Here is a 27,171-nt window from a genome sequence, read left to right as displayed (position 1 = left end):
TTGTGTGCTCACAAAATCCCTAGGCATAGGAAGTGGGTTAGATATAAATGTGCTAGTCATATTCTTCATGATGCTCCATTTATGTTTTAATTCTTATCTTTTATGTGAGCATCATTGAAATCATCATGCCTAGCTAAAAGGCATTAAAGAAAAGCGCTTGTTGGGAGACAACCCAATATTTACCCTTACTGTTTTTGTGTGTTTAAATGATTAAGCTACTGTAGTAATCATGTTTTATAGCTTTTGTTTCAATAAAGTGCCAAGTAAGACCTTTGGGAAGACTTGGGTGAAGTTAATGTGATCTTGTTGTAAAAAACAGAAACTTTGCGCTCACGAGATTAGCTGTCATTTTTTACAGAAGAGTGTTTTTGAGTTGATTATTTTTGCAGAAGATTAATAGACAAATTCCTCACGTCCACAAATTTATTTAATAATTTTTGGAGTAGCATAAGTATGGTTTCTGTTCAGATCATTACAGACTGTTCTGTTTCTGACAGATTCTATTTCATTGCATAGTTTGCTTGTTTTCTAGTTTCTATGGCTTATATTTCTCAATATAAATTGTAGAAATGATATGGTACAGTAGGAATTGTGTGACAAAAATTATGAACCTTGTCTTTGACAGTACCAAAGTGAATGGTTTACTCTTTATCATACTAACCTATCTCACGAAGTTCCGTTAAGTTTTGTGTGATTGAAGTTTTCAAGCTTTGGGTGAGATATCGATATGAGGAGAATAAGGAGTGGAAAGACCCTAAGCTTGGGGATTCCCAAGGCACCCCAAGGTAATATTCAAGGAAGACTCAAGCGCCTAAGCTTGGGGATGCCCCGGAAGGCATCCCCTCTTTCATCTTCAAAACTATCGGTATACCTTACTCGGAGCTATATTTTTATTCGTCACATGATATGTGTTTTGCTTGGAGCGTATTTTCAATTTTACTTGCTGTTTGAATAAAATCATTGGATCTGAAATCTTGAATGAGAAAGAATCCTCACATGGCTAGTTAATTATTTGACTACTCAGTGCTCTTCACTTATATCTTTTTGGGGTAGTTTGTCATTTACTCACGTGCTTCACGTATATCCTATGAGTAAATGGTTGAATGAATTGAATATCATAAATTTGAATTTATATACGTTTCATATGCTTATAACATGGGGAGTAATGACTTCACACATAATAAGTATAGGTAGTAAACTTATTGAAAGTTAGCAAACACAGAATTGGTCACTTGAACAATTCATGAAAGGATATTGAAGGAAGAGAGATTTCACATATAAATATACTATCTTGGACATCTTTTGTAATTGTGAGCACTCATTAAAATACGATTGCTAAAAAGCTGATGTTGGACAAGGAAGACAACTTAATGGGTTATGTTTTCCTATATCTGAAATGTTATATTGTCTTGGATCATCCAACATGTTGAGCTTGCCTTTCCCTCTCATGCTAGCCAAATTCTTTGCACCAAGTAGGGATACTACTTGTGCTTCCAAACATTCCTTAACCCAGTTTTGCCATGAGAATCCACCATAGCTACCTATGGATTGAGTAAGATCCTTCAAGTAAGTTGTCATCGGTGCATGCAATAAAAAATTGCTCCTTAAATATGTATGATCTATTAGTGCGAAGAAAATAAGCTTTATACGAACTTGTGACAGGGAAGAAATAAAAGGGACGGACTGCATAATAAAGGTCTTTATCACAAGCGGCAGTATAAAGTGACATTCTTTTGCATTAAGATTTTGTGCATCCAACCATAAAAGCGCATGACAACCTCTGCCTCCCTCTGCGAAGGGCCTATCTTTTACTTTTATCTTCTACCCTTATACAAGAGTCATGGTGATTTTCACCTTTCCTTTTTACTTTTTTCCCTTTGGCAAGCACTTTGTGTTGGAGCGATCCGGATATATATATCCACTTGGATGTAGGTTTTCATAAAGTATTATTGTTGACATTACCCTTGAGGTAAAAGGTTGGGCGGCGAAATTATAAGCCCCTATCTTTCTCTGTGACCGATTAAAACTTTGAACCCATAAATATCACGTGAGTGTTAGCAATTGTGAAAGACTATATGATAGTTGAGTATGTGGGATTTGCTAAATCAAAGCTCTTACATAGACCCTTCCTAAAAATAAGATGAATTGCAATTGTTTTATGACTGAGAACATAGTTTGTTAGTTTTCAACAAAGCTTATGGTCTATGCTTTAACATGTGAATAGCTTGTTACTTGATCATGAGAAGTTTTATGAGATGAGCTACTGTTATGACATATAATGATGCTAGAAAAGGTGATTGAAATTATCATTGATCAAACTTGTGCACCTGCTAGCATTCACACTTCATAAATTATTTCTTTTATTACCATCATCATCACCATCCTCATCTCTTTTACGCGGTCCACTCTCCCGCACCCCGTTGTAATCCCTACTTGAACATGGTGCTTTATGCCACATATTATGATCCAATGATGTGTTGCCATCCTATGATGTTTTGAGTAGATATCCTTTGTCTTTGGGCTGATTGATGATCTAGATTGGTATGAGTTGTATGTTTTATTTTGGTGATGTCCTATTGTGCCCTCCGTGTCGCGCAAGCATGAGGGATTCCTACTGTAGGGTGTTGCAATACGTTCATGATTCGCTTATAGTGGGTTGCTTGAGTGACAGAAGCATAGACCCGAGTAAGGGGGTTGTTGCGTATGGGATAAAGGGGGCTTGATGCTTTAATGCTATGGTTGGGTTTTACCTTAATGATTTTTAGTAGTTGCGGATGCTTGATAGAGTTCCAATCATAAGTGCATATGATCCAAGAAGAGAAAGTATGTTAGCTTATGCCTCTCCCTCATATGAGATTGCAATGACGACTACCGGTCTTGTTAACGATTGCCTAAGATAATTACGCACACCGACCCATCATTATTCCACACTCGCTATTTATAATATTTAGTAATATATTCTAACTTTATGATAATAGCACCTACTTTTATATTTTAGCTCTTCGATACCATGCAAAGTTATCCTCTTCATACCCACAACATAGTTTTATTTTTGGTTTCTAGTTGGAAGCAAACGTTCGGTGTACGTAGAGTCGTATCAGTGGCAGATAGGACTTGAGAGAATATTGATCTTACCTTTAGCTCCTTGTGGGTTCGACACTCCATACTTATCACTTCCACCTTTGGGAATTGCTATGATGATTCCCTGCACTTGGGGATTATCACCGCCACAGTCCTAGGCGCAGCTATTGCCCGGTTTACCCCTGGCTGGTCACTGGTCCCCGCACCGGGTGTGTTGAAGAGGTTCCTCGCCTCGTAAACTGGAGGTAGACGAGTCCGGTGTCTCCTCCTCATGACATCATTTGAAGCGTTCTGATCCAATGAGAGCCGGAAGGATCAGCCTGAATCCGTTGTGCCTGGGCATCCAGAACCGCTCGTTCCGCCGTCAACCTCTCATCCTCAGCTGCCAGGTCCTCCTTAGCTTGAGCTATCTGATCTCGCAATTTTGCAACTTCCGCGTTCTGCTGGTCTTTGTTTGTTGGGTTAACCACCGCCGTCAGCAGTGTTGTCAAAGCGTCTAATAAGTTGGACAAGACCATAGCCGGCGGGCACGCAGGGCCTCCTGCCACGGCCACCGTCGCCGCTGCTGACCCAGAAACCATTGCTGCTGCAGTCGAAGAATTCTGCACTGACTGTGTACCGGCCATGAAGACCGCGACCCAGTTCGGCGGCTCATAGGGGTCCGGAATACTATCTCCGTCGGAACAGCCCCCAAGCCGGCCGTCCTGCAGTTGATACAATGAAGTAGTCTCACCCGTGGACAACTCGCCATCAGAATAAACGGCCGTCTCACTAGCAGATATGGATCCTTCCATGAATTCTCCTCCGTGGATGAATCCAACGAAGGCACGCTTCACGGCGGGCTGAACCCGGGCAGGTCTCGCACACTGAGCCGTCTCAATGATGTCGGTGCAGATGTCCGGCTCAGGGCCCGGTTCGCCGATCTTGCCGATGAAGACGTGGATTCCGCCGAAGGGGACCCGGTACCCGTACTTGATTGAGCCGCCCTGGGGGCCCCATCCTGCATCGTCGATGTAGAGCTTGCCGCGACGACTCTTGGTCATCCAGCCCACAGCGTATCCCTTGATCCCTTCGAAGTTGCCCTTCAAGTACTCAAAACCACCGTGCACTGGCCCCATGGTGGGCGCCAACTGTCGTGGAATTGTCACGGCAGATGTCCTAGTGTGAGGACTTAGTCGTGGAGCCATCGCACTGGGTTAGCTTAAAGGGGCTAAACGGGACAAAGGACACAGGAGTTTATACTGGTTCGGCCCCTTGCGGTGAAGGTAAAGGCCTAATCCAGTTTGAGATGGTATTGCTTATGTTTCGATTACGAGGGAGCGAATACTCTTGACCTAGCTTTCGATCTCTTCTTTCTTGCCCTAAGTAGCCACCGGGTCGTCCCTTTATATACGCAGGTCGACGCCCGGTGGCTTATAGAGTCCCGGCCGGCTCATAAGCAATGTGTCTAGCTCGGTGTCTAACTGCGTATGCCTTATAATACAATTTACACATATATGACAGTCTACACCTATTTGGGCCTTAAGTCGCCTTTGGGCTCCCGGCCCTTGAAGAGTCTGTGTAAAGGACTACCGCCTTAAATATCTTCATGGGCTTTGTCTTGATAAGCTGCCAGGGGCTTAACCCGGCCCCTCCTGGGCGGGTTAATCCAATAGTTATATCCCCAACAGTTTTCGTTATCCCTTGCATATTACAGTTCATCACGAAGTTCTAGTAACTTGGTGATAGTGACTAGAGAACTCTGTCAATCACTATCTTATCTGGAAGATTAACTCCCACTTGATTCAAGTAATTGTAGTACTCAGACATTCTGAGCACATGCTCACTAGCTGAGCTATTCTCCTCCATCTTGTAGGCAAAGTACATGTCAGAGGTCTCATACCTCTTAACACGGGCATGAGTCTGAAATACCAATTTCAGCTCTTAGAACATCGCATATGCTCTGTGGCGTTCAAAACATTTTTGAAGTCCCAGTTCTAAGCCGTAAAGTATGGTGCACTAAACTATCAAGTAGTCATCATACCAAGCTTGTCAAACGTTCATAATGTCTGCATAAACTCCTGCAATAGGTCCGTCACCTAGCGGTGCATCAAGGACATAATTCTTCTGTGCAGTAATGAGGATAGTCCTCAGATCATGGACCCAGTCCGCATCATTGCTACTATCATCTTTCAACTTATTTCTCTCTAGGAACATATCAAAAAATAAACGGGGAGCTACATCGCAAGCTATTGATCTACAACATAGATATGCAAGTACTATCAGGACTAAGTTCATGATAAATTAAAGTTCAATTAATCATATTACTTAAGAAATCCCACTGAGATAGACATCCCTCTAGTCATCTAAATTATCACGTGATCCATATCAACTAAACCATGTCCGATCATCACGTGAGATGGAGTAGTTTTCAATGGTGAACATCACTATGTTGATCATATCTAATATATGATTCACGTTCGACCTTTCGGTCTCAGTGTTCCGAGGCCATATCTGCATATGCTAGGCTCGTCAAGTTTAACCCGAGTATTATGCATGCGCAAAATTGGCTTGCACCCGTTGTATGTGAACGTAGAGCTTATCACACCTGACCATCACGTGGTGTCTCGGCACGACGCACTGTAGCAACGGTGCATACTCAGGGAGAACACTTATACCTTGAAATTTAGTGAGGGATCATCTTATAATGCTACCTCCGTACTAAGAAAATAAGATGCATAAAGGATAAACATCACATGCAATCAAAATAAGTGATATGATATGGCCATCATCATCTTGTGCCTTTGATCTCCATCTCCAAAGCACCGTCATCGTCTCGCCAACTATTGCTTCTACGACTATCGCTACCGCTTACTGATAAAGTAAAGCAATTACATGGCGATTGCATTTCATATAATAAAGTGACAAACCATAAGGCTCCTGCCAGTTGACGATAACTTCTACAAAACATGATCATCTCATACAACAATTTATATCTCATCACGCCTTGACCATATCACATCACAACAAGCCCTGCAAAAACAAGTTAGACGTCCTCTACTTTGTTGTTGCAAGTTTTACGTGGCTGCTACGGGCTTCTAGCAAAAACTGTTCTTACCTACGCATCAAAACCACAACAATTTTTCATCAAGTATGCTGTTTCAACCTTCAACAGGGACCGGGCGTAGTCAAACTCGATTCAACTAAAGTTGGAGAAACAGACACCCGCCAGCCACCTGTGTGCAAAGCACGTTGGTAGAACCAATCTCATGAATGCGGTCATGTAATGTCGGTTCGGGCCGCTTCATCCAACAATACCGCTGAATCAAAGTAAGACATTGCTGGTAAGCAGTATGACTACTATCGCCCACAACTCTTTGTGTTCTACTCGTGCATATAACATCTACGCATAGACCTGGCTCTAATACCACTGTTGGGGAACGTAGTATTTCAAAAAAATTGCCTACAATCACGCAAGATCTATCTAGGAGAAGCATAGCAACGAGCGAGGAGAGTGTGTCCACGTACCCTCGTAGACTGAAAGCGGAAGCATTTAGTAACGCTGTTGATGTAGTCGAACGTCCTCGCGATCCAACCGAACATACGGCATCTCCGCGATCAGCACACGTTCAGCTCAGTGACGTCCCTCGAACTCTTGATCCAGTTGAGGCCGAGGGAGAGTTCCGTCAGCACAACGGCGTGGTGACGGTGTTGATGAAGTTACCGGCGCAAGGCTTCGCCTAAGCACTACGACGATATGACCGAGGTGTGTAACTGTGAAGGGGGGCACCGCACATGGCTAAGAGAAACTTTGGTGTACCTTTGGGGTGCCCCCCTCCCATGTATATAAAGGGGGGAGGAGAGGTGGTCGGCCCTAGGGGGGTTGCGCCATGGGGGAAGTCCTACTTGGACTCCCGGTCCAAGTAGGATTCGCCCCCCCCCTTTCCTAGTCCAAGTAGGAGAAGAAGGGAAGGAGGAAGAGGAGAGAAGTAAGGAGGGGGTGCCGCCCCCACCCCTTGTCCAATTCGGACTGGGCAAGGGGGGCCGCCACCTCCTGGCCGGCCCTCTCGCTTCTCCACTAAGGCCCATGGTGGCCCATTAACCTCCCGGTGGGGTTCCAGTAATCCCCGGTACTCCGAAACTTATCTGAAACGACACAAACCATTCCGGTGTCTAAATGTAGCCTTCCAATATATGAATCCTTATGTCTCGACCATTTCGAGACTCCTCATCGTGTCCGTGATCTCATCCGGGACTCCGAACAAACTTCGGTACATCAAATCACATAACTCATAATACAAATCGTCATCGAACGTTAAGCATGCGGACCCTACAGGTTCGAGAACTATGTAGACATGACCGAGACACATCTCCGGTCAATAACCAATGGTGGAGCCTGGATGCTCATATTGGATCCTACATATTCTACGAAGATCTTTATCGGTCAAACCGCATAACAACATACGTTGTTACCTTTGTCATCGGTATGTTACTTGCCCGAGATTCGATCGTCGGTATCATCATACCTAGTTCAATCTCATTACCGGCAAGTCTCTTTACTCGTTCCGTAATGCATCATCCCATGACTAACTCATTAGTCACATTGCTTGCAAGGCTCATAGTGATGTGCATTACCGAGAGGGCCCAGAGATACCTCTCCGATACACGGAGTGACAAATCCTAATCTCGATCTATGCCAACTCAACAAACACCATCGGAGACACCTGTAGAGCATCTTTATAATCACCCAGTTACGTTGTGATGTTTGATAGCACACTAAGTGTTCCTCCGGTTCGGGAGTTGCATAATCTCATAGTCATAGGAACATGTATAAGTCATGAAGAAAGCAATAGCAATAAACTAAATGATCATAGTGCTAAGCTAACAGATGGGTCTTGTCCATCACATCATTCTCTAATGATGTGATCCTACTCATCAAATGACAATACATGTCTATGGTCAGGAAACTTAACCATCTTTGATTAACGAGCTAGTCTAGTAGAGGCATACTAGGGACACTCTGTTTGTCTATGTATTCACACATGTACTAAGTTTCCTGTTAATACAATTCTAGCATGAATAATAAACGTTTATCATGATATAAGGAAATATAAATAACAACTTTATTATTGCCTCTAGGCCATATTTCCTTCACATCTGACCCAAATCAGAGAGATCTTGAACTTCTCTATAAAAATATGCAAGTCCTATTTAAGTTGAAAGTATTCATATAAGGACTCGCGAAACAATAGCTTCCGACGACAGAATTTTGCATCACCGCATTATGGATGTGTCATGCGTTTGATCCTTGTGCGGCACCCAGGACTTGTGGCAACATTCCTTCATGAGTTGCTCTGTGTCCCATTGTGTGTGGGACACGACGAAGAGCTCGTGGAGCACATGACTACAAACCAAGAGACATGCAAAATTGTAGTTGTTTGCAATGCATGAAAGGTTATCGCATGTGGAGTTCATGAAAAATAGTGGCCACAATCTGGACAATATGGATTGCATGGAGAAAGTGATCCACGAGGAGACTTTACGGAGCCCTCACCCCATTCACTACTTCATCACATCATATCTATTAGTGCTTAAAGCTTTGATGAAAGGACCAAGATAGGCTAGTACCACTTTTGTCCATCCGGCTACCCACTGGCTTGCACTGCAGGCGGATATGGCAAAGTTCAATGCTGATGGGGCATTTTCCAGGGCCAGGGACAGATAAGCAGTTATGGCAATCTATCGCAATCACCGGGCACGTACCTGGGAGCATTGATGATTGTCATCTGAGGCATTTCTAACTCCGGGACGCTCGAGGCGTTGGTGTTTCGATAAGCTTTGTCATTGTCTAAGGACCTCTATCTCAACTGAACCCATGTATGCTTCGAATTGCAAAGCGATGATTGAGGTACTTTATCATGTACTCTCTCCTTCTCAAAAATAAGCTACGTTGGTTTAGTACAATTTCGCACTAAATCACCGACACTTATTTTGAGTCAGAGGGAGTATATGACAAATAATATAGACAAACATATTTTAATATTTCAGAAGAGTGTGGCATTGATGATCAAGTGGTGTTGACAAACACATGGAAATGTGGGAAGCCATGCATGGACCAGAAAACAACCGGTGTGGATTGCTCTCAAAGAACAACAGAAATACTCCCTCTAGTCCTTTTTACACCGCATATATGATTTGTGTGAAGTCAAACTTAGTCGACTTTGACCAAATTTATATGACGAAATATTAACATATACAATATTGAAGTTATACAACATGAAAATTAAATTCATGACACATCTAATGATATTGATTTTGTATAGTGAATGTTGATATTTTTTCTATAAAGTTGGTCGACTTTACAAAGTTTGACTTCAGACAAATCTTATATGCGGTATAAAAATGACCAGAGGGAGTAAGGCCTCACCCTCCATGTTCCCTGTGACATTAGTTGTATTCTTTGGAAAAAACTTGACCCCTGTGTTTACATTATAGAGTAGAGAAACTGCAGGAGAAGAAGCAAACGCAGAACGAGGTTAATTGTCCAAATTAGCACTAAAACTGCAGCGGCACAAATTAGCTATGGTTCTCTCCCATGGGTTTAATTATGAATGGTACTCTCTGGTGGAAATATGAGCAATTTACCGAATGATTTTATTAACAGAAATACTAGATAAAGCACGACTAGTATAGAAGTGATAAAACAAGCCATGCGATTTGACAAAGAGAAGGTAAACGGCATCTTCATATATGAACCGTAACTAAACATATCTAGAGCAAACAGTATAGCAAGTTGCATATATGAAATAGAGTCTAACATATCTAGGACAAACACTAGAACAAGGAACTGTAGCAGGGCCTCTAATAGAAAGAGGAAGAACATGTACGAGATAGTAGCAGCAGAAGCGCTGGACTTGGGATCGGTGTCCTCGCCAGCCATGTCGTCGAGGAGGTTGTCAACGTCGGGGAAGAAGTCGTTCTCGGGGAAGTAGTCGTCGGAGTCCGGGGCGTCCGTGACGAAGAAGTCAGTAGTCGCGTGAAGCGCTCCCCAAAAACCTTATCACCCTTCTCCCATACAGGACTCAAAAGGTGCGGTTTCGAAGGCCTACTGTCCCGACCTGCGGTGCATGCCGCAAGCCGGGATGGGGAAGATCGTAGCAGTAGCTCAGTGGTCGGGAACTCTGAGGCGAGAGGGTTGTGTTGTTCTAGTGCGTCTCTCTGGGAGGAGCGACCTCCCTTTTATAGGTGCAAGAGAAGAAGGCGAGAAGGCAGCGACGGGAGATGAAACAAAGAGAGAGAGGCGAAGCGAACAGACAGCAGATGAAAAGGTGCGCCATTCGTATTCATTCTCCACTTCAGAAAAACGTTTCAGCTCTCGTGTGACCGTTCGTATACCCGTCGTGTGTGGCAAAAATTTAGACATCGGCTCGGCTCATTCCCGCAAACCGTGGCACGGCACGGAGTGTCGTGACGAGGCGTGGCGTGGCGAGGCGGGCGGCAGAGGAGGAGCGCGCGTGGATGTCCCTCTTGTTCTCATGCTCATACATGTGGGGAAAGAACCTCCTTTATAAAGAGCTCCAACTCCCTCTAAACTAGCAATGTGGGACTAAACTTTAGTAGTGCCCCTTGCCTTGCACTAATGGGCTAAGTGGGCCTCTAGGATTTATTTAGGAATTTCTGAAATAGTTATTGGGATGTCCCAAAATAGACTAAATTCCAGCAATCCCCCACCAGATCCCAGAGGCACACAAAAATTTCCTTTGGTTCCAAAACACTGTTTTATATACCGGTACTGCAGTGGAGACTTATAAGTTGAACTTCCACCTAGAACTCTATGCTACACTAGTAAGCAACTTGAACAGTGGACTGGGCCTTGAACTGCAAGTTTTCTGCGAATCTAGCTTCACACAAAGCCTTGACCGATACTAGGCTACCGTGGGTCTTCCCCGCGGGTGGAGCTTATGCGTCATACTCCAAGACCTTTCATGAGTTTACTAGAGAGAACCCTACTCTCATAGACTGCGACATTTAACAATCAGACTCATATAGGTGTGTTCTTGTAACATCCCAAATTTCCAATTTGGAATGTTATACATAGATCATTCATGCATATCATATCTTTGCAGCAATTCGTTTCGCGATCCTCGAAATCCTCAGCAACTCAAGGACCCTCAGAGAGAGTTGGGGATTTCCCCGTTTTCATATTTGAATTTTATCAAATATTGATACGAAGATTATTTGTTTTAATTATTTTTCTCTCCGAAAATATTTTGTATTCAAATATATGAGAGGAGATAATATGACTTCTCCAAAATAAATGAAATATTGGAGGAAAAATATTAAAATCAAATATTGGATTTTATTCGGAGTTTTTCGCTATTTTATTTGAATTAGGAAAAATATGCGTTTTTTCAAAATTGCATTTTAGGCCCAAATAAATGTTCACCTTGTCCGGCCTATTTTTAAAGGACGGGGAAAATTTCTTTCGGGATTTTTGGTGTCCGTTTAGTATTTCTTTTCTTTCTTTTTCTGCACGTCAGAATTATTTTAAAAAAAAAGTGAACCGACTCCGGGCCGTAACCGGCCAGGACTCCTCGGGCCGGCCTTTAAAGCCCGAGATCCCGAGCCCCGAGCCAGCCCAGCCGTCACCCGCGCCCTAACACTAATCCCGCCGCCGCCCGCCGCGCCGGACTCGCCGGACCCGAGGTAGCCGCCTCGGTTTTCATGAGAAAACCGTTTTGTTTTTTTTCGAAAACCTAGATCCTTTTTTTATATAGATCTGGTTCAGTTTATTTTCGGTTTAATTATTTAGCGAACGCCCGTTTTACGTTCGTTTTAACGAACGGTTTTCACCGTTTAACCGCAGACAGCGAACGTTCGTTCGTTAGCCTGTTCGTCAGTTTTTCTTTTTCTCGGATTTTCCGCGATTATTTTCGATCGCGATTTCTGATCCGATTTTCGTTTTAGTTTATCTTTTCGCTCGTTTATCGGAATCAGGCGATTCAAGCACCTAGATCTTCGTCTGGAAACCCTCTTTCTGTTTAACCAACTTGAACAAGATTTTGGTACTGTAAAATTTGACGTTAGTTCATATTAGTAAACGGATCTTGTTTCTTTCGCAGTTTAAGTTTCGTTGCTCCGTTTGATTTGATTCTTTTTCAAACCGGAGTTCTTAAGTTGAACTTTCTAGTCAATTCTTCTTATTTGAGTTTTGCCCGTGCGACTTTGCTTGATTGCTTATGTATGCTAGTGTTTGTTTGCGATAGAATTCCCGGAGTGCGAAGCGTGCTACTACGAGTCCCTAGGTTTTGCGGCTCATCAGCAAGGCAAGTAACACATTGATCATACTTCTTTCATACCCAGTTTTTATGCATTAGTTCCAATCCTCAAACACTGCATGATTAGGATGTGATTTACTTGTGGGTATTGGGAAGTAGTTGATGAGGTAGAACCTATTGCCATGTTATATTCAAACCTTGGGAGTTACTTCTACATATTGCTTATATTGCTATGCTATGCTCGTGGACGTGGATTGGGTTTGAGTGTATCCATGGTAGATGTGAGATTGTTAATTAATGGTTCAACTTAAGGTGGCAACTTTAATACACATCTGGGTGGATTGCTTGTCGGGCACCTGGAGAATCCAGTGTTGTCCTAGGATATCCCGGAGTACCCGTGTGATCATCCTAAGGTCCGCCACCCAGGCTCAAAGGGAACTGAGATATGTTCATGCTAGAAACTTCCGTGTGCAGCCACAATCTATTATGGGATCTAACATAGTTGTGTAAGTTGTGTGAGCTCTTGAAGAGGTGGATCAGCAGGTAGAGGGATGTAGGTCGGTATGGTCTGCCCAGAGTAAAGAGTTAATGTTTTTGAAAGGCTATGTCTCGGTCATCTGTTTCTCAAACACCTTGTAGTGCGAGAAATCCAACGGAGGAGATCGAGTCTTGTGGGGAAAAGTGTGCAAACCTCTGCAGAGTGTACAATCTAATCATGGTTAGCCGTGTCCCCGGTTATGGACAATCTTGAGTATCTAGTACTTGGAGTATCCTAAGTATCTCATCACTCTAAATTAATATTGTTGGGTTGATAATTACTTTAATTGGGATTGAGTTGGAGGAACCTTCTCAATGATGTTTCAACTACCATGATAGTTAAAATAAAAGCTATTCCTTTGTTGTAGGGAAAAATTGGCTTTTCGCAAAAACTATAACCATAGAGATTTCCACCAGCCAAATATGCATGTAGTGATAGCATTAGTCTGTTCTTGCTCTACTGTGTTATATTACCAGCATATTCCATGTGCTGACCCGTTTTCGGGCTGCAACGTATTATGTTGTAGACTTTTCAGACGAAGAGTAAGGTTCGTTAGGTCGTTGCCGTGCAGCTCAGCTATGCCGTTGGAGTTGATGGACTCACTTTATCTTCCAAGCCTTCCGCTGTTATCGTATTAGATGGCCTTAAGCCATATTTATTGTAATAAGTTCTCTTTTGAGACATTCGATGTAATAAGTGTGCGATTGCTACTCTATTATAAATCCTTCGAGTACTGTGTGTGTCAGCATTACCGATCCAGGGATGACACTGAAGCACAGAGACTTGACCGTTTGAGGTCGGGTCGCTACAAGATGGTATCAGAGCACACGCTGAGTGTAGGACACGACCACTAAGCTAAAAGCCATAGGTCACTCTTCTCTACTCATTTCTGACTCCTCTCCATTTTCTACTCCTTAGGATGGCGGATTTGAAGAACAAGTTTGCACAACCGGATGAAGACACACCCTTTGGACGCCACCTGAAGGAAGTCACTAGGTACTTGAACATCAGAATACCAAGCTTCACCGGGACGTACAACGCCACTTTACCAGAAGAGGAGCGCTGGATGATTCAAGTTCAAGTTCCAGGAAGGACGTTCTCGCCAACCACCAAGCCCATAGAATTTTCTTTTGAAGCACCAACCTGGAGTCTAGGCAAGAGCATGGCAGCCCACATTACCATGGGACGCATTGGAGAAGTCTACAACAAGGATCTTAAGGACACTATCTACCAAATATGTGGGCGCCGAGATGAGCAATGGGAGATGATCAGCACCAAGAAGGACAGATCCATTGCAGCTTTCATCCAGGAGTTAAACCAGCACATTCGACGCCAGGAGAATCAGATGTGCGCAGACATGATAGATTTGAAGAAGGCGAAGACAAGGATCATCAAGCTGGAAGAGGAACTCAAGTCTACACGCGATGGATATGAGGAGGAAATTGCAACACTATTGGGGAAGAACGACGACCTGATAAAGAAGATCAGAGTATTCATGGGAGATCCCGCGCCGGGAGAAGAGGACCACGATCCCACTTGCCCGGAGAACTACATCATCATCGACGACACCGACTCCGACCCCAGTGATGATGACTTCGAAGACGAAGCTGGAGCAGACATCATGGATCCTTCCACCGATCAAAATTTCTAGACGACCACCCAATGATAGTAGTATTTCCCCCATGTATATAGTAGTAGTTGAGCACTTTTACGATAGTTCTAGACCGTTTGTATGCCCTTGCTTGATTGATTGAGTGAAATGTTTGTGTTTGTCTCATGTGCATATGGGTAGTGCTTTCTCACTAGACCCCTTTTCTATTCTAATCTCTCCCCTCTAAACCCACCAGATGCCTCTGAGACGTGACACCGGATTTGCCTTCCCGCCAGAGCTCACTCAGTTGATCCAGCAGCAGAATGCCTTGATGCAATTGTTAGTCCAGAACCAGGGCAACAACAACAACAACAACAACAACAACAACAATAACAACAACCCGCATCCAGTTGACAACTTAGCTCGCTTTTTGAGGTTGCAGCCGCCGGTGTTTTCCAGTAGCACCGAGCCTATAGTTGCTGATGATTGGCTATGCCGTATTGGAAGGGAGTTGACCACCGCAGGATGCACAGATGCTGAGAAGGTGCGCTTTGCCGCACATCAATTGGATGGACCAGCAGCCTCATGGTGGAAGAATTATACGGCCACTTTCCCCATAGCCAACGTCACTTGGGATCAGTTTCAGCAAGCTTTCCGCACAGCCCATGTCTCAACTGGAGCTATGAATATGAAGAAGCGTGAGTTTCGCAACTTACGCCAGGGGAACCGTACTGTGGCTCAGTACGTGGATGAGTTTAGCAAGTTATCTCGTTATGCCCCAGATGATGTGGTCACAGATGCCGCGAAGCAGGAGAAGTTTATGGAAGGGCTGAATGATGACATGAGCATGTAGTTGATGGTGGCAACATTCAACAACTACCAGGAGTTGGTAGATAAGGCTCTTATGATTGAAGGGAAGCAGCAGCAAATTGAGAGCCATAAGAGGAAGTATGGGCAAGGGAGGTATAGCTCAGGAGCTCAGCAGAAGCCTCGCCTAACCCCGAACTCGGGAGGACTTGTTCATAACCATGGAGGTCATAACCACACCGGAGGAAGTTCGCATAACCACAATGGTTCTAATAATAGGACTGGGAACGGAACAAACAACAATCAGAACCGCCCCAATCCAGCCACACCCGCCAAGAGAGATCTAAGTCACATTACTTGCTTTAAATGCGGGAAGACTGGAGACTATGCCATGGAGTGCTCTGAAGCGAAGAATGGAAACGGCAATGGGAGTGCTGGGAAGAAGCCCAATCCATTCAACAAAGGACAAGTGAACCACGTTAACGTGGAGGAGGTTGAAGAGCAGCCAGACGCGGTTATAGGTAAGTTTTTGGTTAAGTCCTTTACCGCCCTTATTCTTTTCGATACTGGTGCATCGCATTCATACATATCAAAGGGATTCGTGGATAAGTTTAAACTACCAACCCAAACCCTTAGGACCCCCCTGTTAGTGAGTTCACCTGGAGCAGAGTTTATGGCTAGTCGATGGTGCGACCAGATACCCTTAACCATTGGTAGCCATGTTTTTCCGTCCGACCTAATAATCTTGGAGTCACAAGGATTGGATGTGATATTAGGCATGGACTGGATGTCAAAGTATGGAGGAAGCATTGATATTGCTAGTAAGTCGATTTATCTCACCACCCCAGAGGGGAAAAGATTAAGTATGTATCTAGGCATGCGCCTAGGAGGAGCCAAGTAAATACCCTACCGGGAGTTGTTCGGGAGGAAGTGCCTGTAGTGAAGGATTACCCGGATGTTTTTCCAAAGGAATTACCAGGCATGCCACCGGATCGAGACATCGAGTTTTTGATAGAGCTATTGCCAGGTACAGGGCCAATATCAAAGAGACCCTATCGGATGCCCGCAAATGATCTGGAGGAGATTAAGAAGCAGATCAAGGAGTTATTGGAGAAAGGTTACATTCGACGAAGTTCATCACCATGGGAGCCCCAGTGCTTTTGGTTGAGAAGAAGGATAAGTCTCTAAGAATGGTTGTTGATTATCGTGCGTTAAATGAGGTGACGATCAAGAACAAATACCCACTGCCGATGATCAATGATTTGTTTGACCAACTGCAAGGAGCTAAGGTGTTTTCAAAGATCAATCTGCGATCAGGATATCACCAGCTGAAGATTCGAGAGAAGGATATACCAAAGACAGCATTCACCACACGGTACGGGTTGTATGAATATACGATCATGTCATTTGGACTGACTAACGCCCCTTCCTACTTCATGAGCATGATGAACAGAGTGTTCATGGAATATTTGGATAAGTTTGTTGTGGTGTTCATTGATGATATAATGGTATACTCGAAGAATGAGGAGGAGCACAAAGAGCATTTGCGTTTAGTTCTCGAGAAACTCAGGGAACACCAGTTGTATGCCAAGTTCAGCAAATGCGAGTTTTGGTTGAAGGAAGTCGGATTCCTTGGACATGTTATATCAGGAGAAGGTATAGCAGTAGACCCCACCAAGGTTCAGTCAGTCACTGAATGGTTGGCACCCACTTCAGTTAGCGAGATCCGCAGTTTTCTTGGACTCGCGGGATACTACCGAAGGTTCATTGAGAATTTTTCCAAGACTGCAAAGCCAATGACGGAGTTATTGAAGAAGGATACCAAATTTAAATGGACGGACGAATGTGAGGCAAGCTTTCAGGAATTAAAGAAACGTTTGACTACAGCCCCAGTACTGATTCTGCCAGATATACGCAAGGATTTCCAAGTGTATTGCGACGCTTCTCGCCTAGGACTTGGAAGTGTGCTTATGCAGGACGGAAGAGTTGTTTCGTATGCCTCACGACAACTAAAACCGCATGAACTGAATTATGCCACGCATGATTTGGAGTTAGCAGCAGTAGTGCATGCGCTCAAGACTTGGAGACATTACCTTATTGAAAACCGTTGTGATGTGTACACGGATCATAAGAGTTTGAAGTACATCTTCACACAGAAGGAGCTGAACCTTAGGCAGAGGAGATGGTTGGAGCTTATAAAGGATTATGACATGAAGCTGCACTATCATCCAGGCAAGGCCAATGTCGTAGCAGACGCTTTGAGTCGGAAGAGTTATGCTAACACCCTAGGGAGCACGGGATTGCCAAAGGAGTTAGCAGAGGATCTCAGGGAACTTCGATTGGAGATTGTTCCTAGAGGTTTTGTTGCAACAATGGAGGTTCGGTCTACATTGTTAGGAAAGATTCGAGAAGCTCGGAAGGATGACAAAGAGATTGCCGAGATAAAAGAGAGAATGAGCAAAGGAAAGGCCAAAGGTTTTCGTGAGGATGAGCACGACACCTTATGGTTTGAGGACCGTGTTTATGTGCCCAATAACACAAAGATCGGGAAGTTAATACTTCAGGAGGCTCATGACTCACCATACTCGATACACCCCGGAAACACCAAGATGTATTTGGATTTGAAGGAACGTTTCTGGTGGACAGGTATGAAGAAGGATATTGCCAAGTATGTAGCCATATGTGATGTATGTCAGAGAGTGAAGGTAGAACATCAAAAGCCAGCAGGATTGTTACAGCCTATGCCGATACCCGAATGGAAGTGGGATAAACTTGGCATGGATTTTATCACCGGATTGCCCAGGACCAAATCAGGATATGATTCTATATGGGTAGTAGTTGATCGCTTGACCAAAGTGGCTCACTTTATCCCAGTGAAAACAACCTATACCAGTGCGAAGTTGGCCAAGATATATGACCAGGATCGTATGTCTGCATGGAGTTTCGAGGACCATCGTATCAGATAGAGGAACACAGTTTACCTCAAAGTTTTGGCATCAACTGCACCAGACTTTGGGAACGAGATTGGAGTTCAGTACAGCGTTTCACCCGCAGACGGATGGACAGACCGAGAGAGTCAACCAGATTCTGGAGGACATGTTGAGGGCATGTGCGCTAGTTTATGGATCTAGTTGGGATGACAATTTTCCCTACGCGGAGTTCTCATACAACAATAGCTACCAAGCTAGTTTGAAGATGGCACCGTTCGAAGCCTTGTATGGACGAAGGTGCAGAACACCGTTGATGTGGGATGAAGTTGGAGACCGACAGTTGTTTGGACCAGACTTGATCAAGGAGTCCGAAGAGAAAGTTAAGTTGATCCGAGATAGACTGAAGGTAGCTCAGTCCAGGCAGAAGAGTTATGCAGATTCGAAACGCAAGGAGGTAACCTATGAAATTGGAGATAGAGCATATCTGCGAGTATCACCCTTGCGAGGAGTGAAACGTTTTGGAGTTAAGGGAAAGTTAGCCCCGAGATTTGTAGGACCGTATCGTGTTTTGGAACGTATGGGAGAAGTTGCCTACAAGTTGGAGTTACCTGAAGGACTGTCAGGATTTCATGATGTATTTCATGTTTCACAGCTGAAGAAGTGTCATGCTGAGATGGCCGATATACCGTTAAGAGATACAGTACCCTTGGAGGCGATTCAGTTGGACAGTGATTTGACCTATGAGGAGAAGCCAGTCAGGATTCTTGAATTTGCCAGCCGAGTCACCCGCAGCAAGGTTATCAAGTTTTGCAAAGTTCAGTGGGGCCACCATACCGAGGATGAAGCCACCTAGGAACGAGAGGATGATCTTCGCAAAGACCACCCACACCTATTTTCTAGCCAACCCTAATCTCGAGGGCGAGATTCATCTTAAGGGGGGTAGGTTTGTAACATCCCAAATTTCCAATTTGGAATGTTATACATAGATCGTTCATGCATATCATATCTTTGTTGCATTTCGTTTCGCGATCCTCGAAATCCTAAGCAACTCAAGGACCCTCGGAGAGAGTTGGGGATTTCCCTGTTTTCATATTTGAATTTTATCAAATATTGAAACGAGGATTATTTGTTTTAATTATTTTTCTCTCCGAAAATATTTCGTATTCAAATATATGAGAGGAGATAATATGACTTCTCCAAAATAAATGAAATATTGGAGGAAAAATATTAAAATCAAATATTGGATTTTATTCGGAGTTTTTCGCTATTTTATTTGAATTAGGAAAAATATGCGTTTTTCAAAATTGCATTTTAGGCCCAAATAAATGTTCACCTTGTCCGGCCTATTTTTAGAGGATGGGCAAAATTTATTTCGGGATTTTTGGAGTCCGTTTAGTATTTCTTTTATTTCTTTTTCTGCAGGTCAGAATTATTTAAAAAAAGTGAACCGACTCCGGGCCGTAACTGGCTAGGACTCCTCGGGCCGGCCTTTAAAGCCTGAGACCCCGAGCCAGCCCAGCCGTCACCCGCGCCCTAACCCTAATCGCGCCGCTTTCGCTGCCGCCCGCCGCGCCGGACTTGCCGAACCCGAGGTAGCCGCCTCGGTTTTCGTGAGAAAACTGTTTTGGTTTTTTTTCGAAAACCTAGATCCGTTTTTTTTATAGATCCGGTTCGGTTTATTTTCGGTTTAATTATTTAGCGAACGCCCGTTTTACGTCTGTTTTAACGAACAGTTTTCACCGTTTAACCGTAGACAGCGAACGTTCGTTCGTTAGCCCTGTTCGTCAGTTTTTCTTTTTCTCGGATTTTCCGCGATTATTTTCGATCGCGATTTCTGATCCGGTTTTCGTTTTAGTTCATCTTTTCGCTCGTTTATCGGAATCAGGTGATTCAAGCGCCTAGATCTTCGTCTCGAAACCCTCTTTCTGTTTAACCAACTTGAACAAGATTTTGGTACTGTAAAATTTGACTTTAGTTCAGATTAGTAAACGGATCTTGTTTCTTTCGCAGTTTGAGTTTCGTTGCTCCGTTTGATTTGATTCTTTTGCAAACCGGAGTTCTTAAGTTGAACTTTCCGGTCAATTCTTCTTATTTGAGTTTTGCCCATGCGTATTTGCTTGATTGCTTATGTATGCTATTGTTTGTTTGCGATAGAATTCCCGGAGTGCGAAGCGTGCTACTACGAGTCCCTAGGTTTTGCGGATTGTCAGCAAGGCAAGTAACACATTGATCATACTTCTTTCATACCCAGTTTTTATGCATTAGTTCCAATCCTCAAACACTGCATGATTAGGATGTGATTAACTTGTGGGTATTGGGAAGTAGTTGATGAGGTAGAACCTATTGCCATGTTATATTCAAACCTTGGGAGTTACTTCTACGTATTTCTTATATTGCTATGCTATGCTCGTAGACGTGGATTGGGTTTGAGTGTATCCATGACAGATGTGAGATTGTTAATTGATGGTTCAACTTAAGGTGGCAACTTTAATACACATCTGGGTGGATTGCTTGTCGGGCACCTGGAGAATCCAGTGTTGTCCTAGGATATCCCGGAGTACCCGTGTGATCATCCTAAGGTCCGCCACCCAGGCTCAAAGAGAACTGAGATATGTTCATGCTAGAAACTTCCGTGTGCAGCCACAAGCTATTATGGGCTCTAGCATAGTTGAGTAAGTTGCGTGAGCTCTTGAAGAGGTGGATCAGCAGGTAGAGGGATGTAGGTTGGTATGGTCTACCCGGAGTAAAGAGTTAATGTTTCTGAAAGGCTATGTCTCGGTCATCCGTTTCTCAAACACCTTGTAGTGCGAGAAATCCAACGGAGGAGATCGAGTCTTGTGGGGAAAAGTGTGCAAACCTCTGCAGAGTGTACAATCTAATCATGGTTAGCCGTGTCCCCGGTTATGGACAATCTTGAGTATCTAGTACTTGGAGTATCCTAAGTATCTCATCACTCTAAATTAATATTGTTGGGTTGATAATTACTTTAATTGGGATTGAGTTGGAGGAACCTTCTCAATGATGTTTCAACTACCATGATAGTTAAAATAAAATCTATTCCTTTGTTGTAGGGAAAAATTGGCTTTTCGCAAAAACTATAACCATAGAGCTTTCCACCATCCAAATATGCATGTAGTGATAGCATTAGTCTGTTCTTACTCTACTATATTATATTGCCAGCATATTCCATGCGCTGACCCGTTTTTGGGCTGCAACGTATTATGTTGCAGACTTTTCAGACGAAGAGTAAGGTTCGTTAGGTCGTTGCCGTGCAGCTCAGCTATGCCGTTGGAGTTGATGGACTCACTTTATCTTCCAAGCCTTCCGTTGTTATCGTAGATGGCCTTAAGCCATATTTATTGTAATAAGTTCTCTTTTGAGACATTCGATGTAATAAGCGTGTGATTGCTACTCTGTTATAAATCCTTCGAGTACTGTGTGTGTCAGCATTACCGATCCAGGGATGACACTGAAGCACAGAGACTTGACCGTTTGAGGTCGGGTCGCTATAGTTCTTCAAAAGATGTTCTGCAGGACAACATCTCTGCTTAAATGAGCCACTTAGAACACATTAAGATATACATCAACCTGCCATGAAGATTTAGGAGAGTATTGCATCTTCATGGAGTGGTATTGTTAACGGTAAGGATACTCTCCTCTCAGTTGACCAACAGCTTGTCTTCCACATCTAATTCACGGGATCTCCGATCACATAGACTAGGTTACCACTGTGAACAACTCATATTGTGGGTCTCATATCCATCTCCCTCGATGCATTATCTATCGCATTACGTGATAGACCCTTAGTAAAAGGACCTGCCAGATTTTTAGACGTTTGGATATAATCCAATGCAATAACTCCGGAGTTTCTCATTTTCCTGACAGACTTTAACCTTCTCTAAAGGTGTCTTGATGACTTCATGTTATCCTTTGAGCTGCTCACTTTCATGATCACGGTTTGATTGTCGCAGTTCATAAGGATGCCCAGTACAGGTTTCTCAACAACCGGCAAGTCATTCAAGAGGCGACGAAGCCAATCTGCTTCGACCGTAGCTGTATCTAGTGTTGTGAGTTCTACTTCCATTGTTGACCTCGTTAAGATGGTCTGCTTGCAAGACTTCCAAGAAACAGCGCCACCTCCATAAGTGAATACATATCCGCTCATGGCCTTTATCTCATCAGCATCTGAGATCCATTTTGAGTCACTATACCCTTCAAGCACCTTTGGGTGCTCGGTGTAGTGAATTCCATAATTCACAATGCCTTTCAAATAACGCAAAACTCTCTCTAGAGCTTTCCAATGCACATCTCCTGGTTTTGAGACAAACCGACTCAGTTTGCTAACAGCAAAAGAGATGTCAGGTCTTGTAGCACTGGCTAAGTACATAAGCAAGCCAATAATCTGAGAATATTTCAATTGATCTCTAGCAGTTCTTCGATTCTTTTGAAGTAACACACTCGCATCATATGGTGTTGGAGAGGGCTTGCAGTCACTATAGCCAAAGAGACTCAAGATCTTTTCCACATAGTGAGATTGAAGCAATGTAATCCCACCATCATCGTCTCTCAACAACTTGATGTTCAGAATGACATCAGCCACTCCTAAATCCTTCATCTCAAAACAATGAGATAGGAAATCCTTGACCTCCTTAATAACATTCAGATTTGTTCCGAAAATCAGAATGTCATCAACATACAAGCAAAGGATAACTCCCTCGCCCCAACCATGGCGATAGTACACACATTTATCAGCTTCGTTTACAACAAAGCCTGCAGCTGTTAAAGTTCTTTCAAACTTCTCATGCCATTGCTTGGGTGCTTGCTTAAGTCCATACAAAGACTTTAGCAACTTGCACACTTTTCCTTCCTGACCATCTACTACAAACCCATCTGGTTGTTCCATGTAAATTTCCTCGTCCAACTCTCCATTTAGGAAAGCAGTCTTAACATCCATTTGATGAACGAGAAGACCATGTGAGGCAGCTAGTGAAAGTAGAACTCGAATAGTGGTCAGTCGAGCCACAGGTGAGTGTAACACCCGGATAATCAAGCTACAGTAATCCCCTACTAATGATGCCAAGTCATCACTATTATTGTTGCTAATCTCACTTTGATTCGAAACCAATTCAAATTCAATTTTAAAATAAAGTTAAATAAACTATTTCTCCAAACAGTAAAACAAAAATGTTCGCTGGGTTGCAATTTTTCACTAACTAAATGTCATGAGTGATTCAACATCATTTGAGATAGCTAATTTCCCCTGGAAATTAATGCAGTTCCAAATCAGCATTTTTTTAATGCTTTTCCATTTGTGAAAAATCCAAAACAATTCAAACTCCTCCCAAACTTTTTGTGGCAGGTGCCAAATATTGTAATGTATTTATTTGGCCAAGTCCCACATTTTACAGAACTCCTTTTGGCAGCTCAAATAATACATAGCATTTTTCTGTAAAAAGAAAAAAGAAAAAGCCACTGTGCACTGGCCTAAGTGCACAGTGCCTAGAGCCCAGCCCACCACGGCCTCCTCCTTCTCCCCCATTCTCTGTTCAAGCGACCGAGGCGCACCCACCGTCGCCGCCGAGCCAGCTCGCCGACAGCGCTACTGGGTGGATAAGGCCTCCACCGAGCCCCCCCCCCACCTACCTCCACCCACTCCCCTCTCCATCTCGGCCGCTCTCTCTCTCTCTCTGCTCACCCCCCGCCCGAGCGAGATCGCCGCCGAAGCCTCGCCGTAGGCGTGGCCCCGACCACCGTTTGTTGAGTCGCCGAGTCCCCGAGCTCCCTCTATGTCGTCCTCATCGACCCCGCGCTTCAGGACGAGCTGGAGTACCCTGCAGTGGCCGGGTCAAGCTTTTCCCCAACCTCGGTCGCCGTCGTCTGCCGCGATCGATTCGGCCTCCCCTCTGCGCTCCCGTTCACTTGAGGGCCTCCGTGTGCCGCGCCATAAGCCTCTGCACCCTCCTCCTTCCTCTGGTTCCTCCTCATGCACCGTAGATGGCTTGCGGTGCCTCCGACGCCATTGCCGATTTGCGGCCTCGTCCGCGAGCTCGTTGCGCTCACCCTGTCCATCTCCGAGCCAAGCCGTGGCCTCCGTTGAGTTGCTGGAGGTCCGTAGAGCCCGCTAGCGCCGTTTGTTAGCTAGAACGCAGCCCGTAGCGTGGTTTTCGGAGATGCCCGTATTCCGACGCCGCCCGCGGTCGTCGTTTTGTTCCACTCTGGCCACCCCCGCACCTGGGATCACTCTAGATCGACGCGGGACGATCTACTCGTTCGAACGCCACCGAAAACGCGCGGAATGGTGCACTGTGCGGGAAATCCGAGCAACTCCAGCGAACTTCGGCCGCGGGAATGGTCGCCGGTGTGATTCCGGTGACGTCACCGACGTGGCACCCGCGTGGCACTGCCTGGGCCACTGACTGGTGGGCCCAGGTGCCCCACTTTGACCAGTTGACCGAGGTCAACGCTGACTGGGCCGGCTTCTGTCACAGACATGTGGGCCCCCACTCTAATAATTAGTTTAATAAACGTTTTTATAAAAAACAAGTAACTATACTAGCCTAAACACTCACTGACATATGGGGCCCACACCCCTAATTTGCTTAGTTAGATTAGTTTAATCCACTGTTAAAGCTAACAGAGGCTGACATGTGGGTCCCACTGGACCCACGGGTCAGGTTTGACCTGGTCATCCGACCTGTGTTGACTGCTGACGTCACCCACATGTCATGCTGAAGTCATGTCCCTTTTCTGTTAATTCTATTAATTTAAATAATTTCAGAAAACTATTAAAACTTTAGAAAATCATAGAAAATAAAGCGTAGCTCGGATGGAAAAACTTTATACATGTAAATTGCTCAGAAAAATCTAACGAATCTGAATACGTGGTTCGTTTACCTGTCAGATGCCTCTAACTACCTGAGCATGGAACATTCCTCCCTCCGGTCATCTGTCTGACACAGGTCCGGAACCGGGAAATCATTCACGGTTGAATTCCCCCTTCACCTTTATCGTGTAGCCATACGTTAGGTCACCCCCAGCACAGCATATTGCCATGTTATGCTTTGTGATGCTATGCTTGCTTTTATATTTATTGTTTCTTCCCCCTCTTCTCTCCGGTAGACCCCGAGACCGATGCCGCCCCTGTGATCGACTACGTCGACGATGACCCCTCCTTGCCAGAGCAACCAGGCAAGCCCCTCCTTTGATCATCCCGATATCGCCCATTCCATTCTCTCATGCTTGCATTAGATTTTGCTACTGTAATTGATTGCTCCTATTCTGATGCATAGCCTGCTTTTGTAACCTGCTTATTGTTACCTACCTGCTTATCCTAAACTGCTTAGTATAGGTTGGTTAGTGATCCATCAGTGACCCCCACCTTGTCCTTGTTGCCCCTGCTTCATCATCGAAGACCCGATCAACGGGATCGAAGACCAGGCCCTAACACCGCACATCACTTTCCCCTTAGTTGCTCGACACTACTAGGTTACTATCGAGTGCCGAGGGTGAGACCTCTACAGCACTTCTGATGTTAACCCTGTAGTGTAGCTATTCAGTCGTGGTCATCGAGGGTGATTCCGCCTTAACCACTTCCGATACGACTCTGTCATGCAACCCCTCAAGTGTGAACCTCGGGGGTGATTCCTCGTACGTTCACCTTGATGATTACATCGAGTGGAATTCACCGGGGGTGATTCCTCGGGTTTTCCCCTTGATGTTTGGACACACGGATACTTGGACTTTACAACTGTTACTTGGAAAGGCGGGTCGACCCTGAGGGGTACCCGCGAGTGATGTGGAGTCGGGTTGACCTGGAGGGTCCCGCGAGATAATTACGAGGCGTGGCCGGGCATTCCTAGCCCTTGCCGCAAGTCCTCGAGACGGGGCAACGGGGTCACATCTTTCGTGAGTCTCTGCTTGTTACCGCGTGCTCCTAATCCACTACGATTTGGATATTTGATCCGAGGGGCCTCTGGCCTGATAGCACTAACCATCACGTGGGCATAGTATGGGTGTTCTGCGTCGTATGCATCAGCCGAATCTTAATAGACGTCAGTGACTGAGCGGCACGCGCCGGGTTGGATTGGTAAGCTCCTACCTTTTAAAGGAGGTAGCTAGGTCTGCTCACCGGCCGCCCTCGCAACGTGCAGGAGTTCCCGGGGAGATGGCCCATGACCCCTGGGGGCATAGGTTTAGTCCGGCGTGCTGACCTCTCTATTAAGCCTAGGTCGGGTTGCGGTGTATTGTTTGGCCGAGGCCGGGCATGACCCAGGAAAGTGTGTCCGGCCGGAGTTAATCGAGCGTGGTGGGTAAGTTGGTGCACCCCTACAGGGAAGAAAACATCTATCGATAGCCTGTCCTACGGTAACGGACACTTGGAGTTGTATGCCGATCGATATGACTAGAACTGGATACTTGTGATGAGTAATGGATTGTGATGATAACTGGATAGTATGGCTCTGGGATTGCTTTCTCGCAGGGAGTCGAGAAAGGATCTCTGGCCGAGGTTGATAACACTACTACTACTTTACTTTATGCTACTCTACTCCCTCCTGTTGCTGCAAGATGGTGGTTTCCAGAAGATGCTAGTCTTCGATAGGACTAGGCCTTCTCTCTATTCTGGCATTTCTGTAGCCCAGTCCACATATACAGCCTTCCTTTGATAATGTTGCATATGTAGTGTAGATCCTTGCTTGCGAGTACTTTGGATGAGTACACACGGTTGCTTTGCTCCCCCTTTTCCCCCTTTCTTCTTCTTTCCGGTTGATGCAACCAGATGTCGGAGCCCAGGAGCCAGATGCCACTGCCGATGCATATTACTACGTGGAGACCGCTGACGACCAGGAGTAGTTAGGAGGCTCCCAGGCAGGAGGCCTTGCCTCTTCGATCGTGTTACTTTGTGCTAGCCTTCTTAAGGCAAACTTGTCTAACTTATGTCTGTACTCAGATATTGTTGCTTCCGCTGAC

The sequence above is a fragment of the Aegilops tauschii genome, chromosome 2, assembly GCF_002575655.3.
Source record: "Aegilops tauschii subsp. strangulata cultivar AL8/78 chromosome 2, Aet v6.0, whole genome shotgun sequence".
Lineage (NCBI taxonomy): Eukaryota > Viridiplantae > Streptophyta > Magnoliopsida > Poales > Poaceae > Aegilops > Aegilops tauschii.
Note: the sequence above shows the minus strand (reverse complement) of the source record.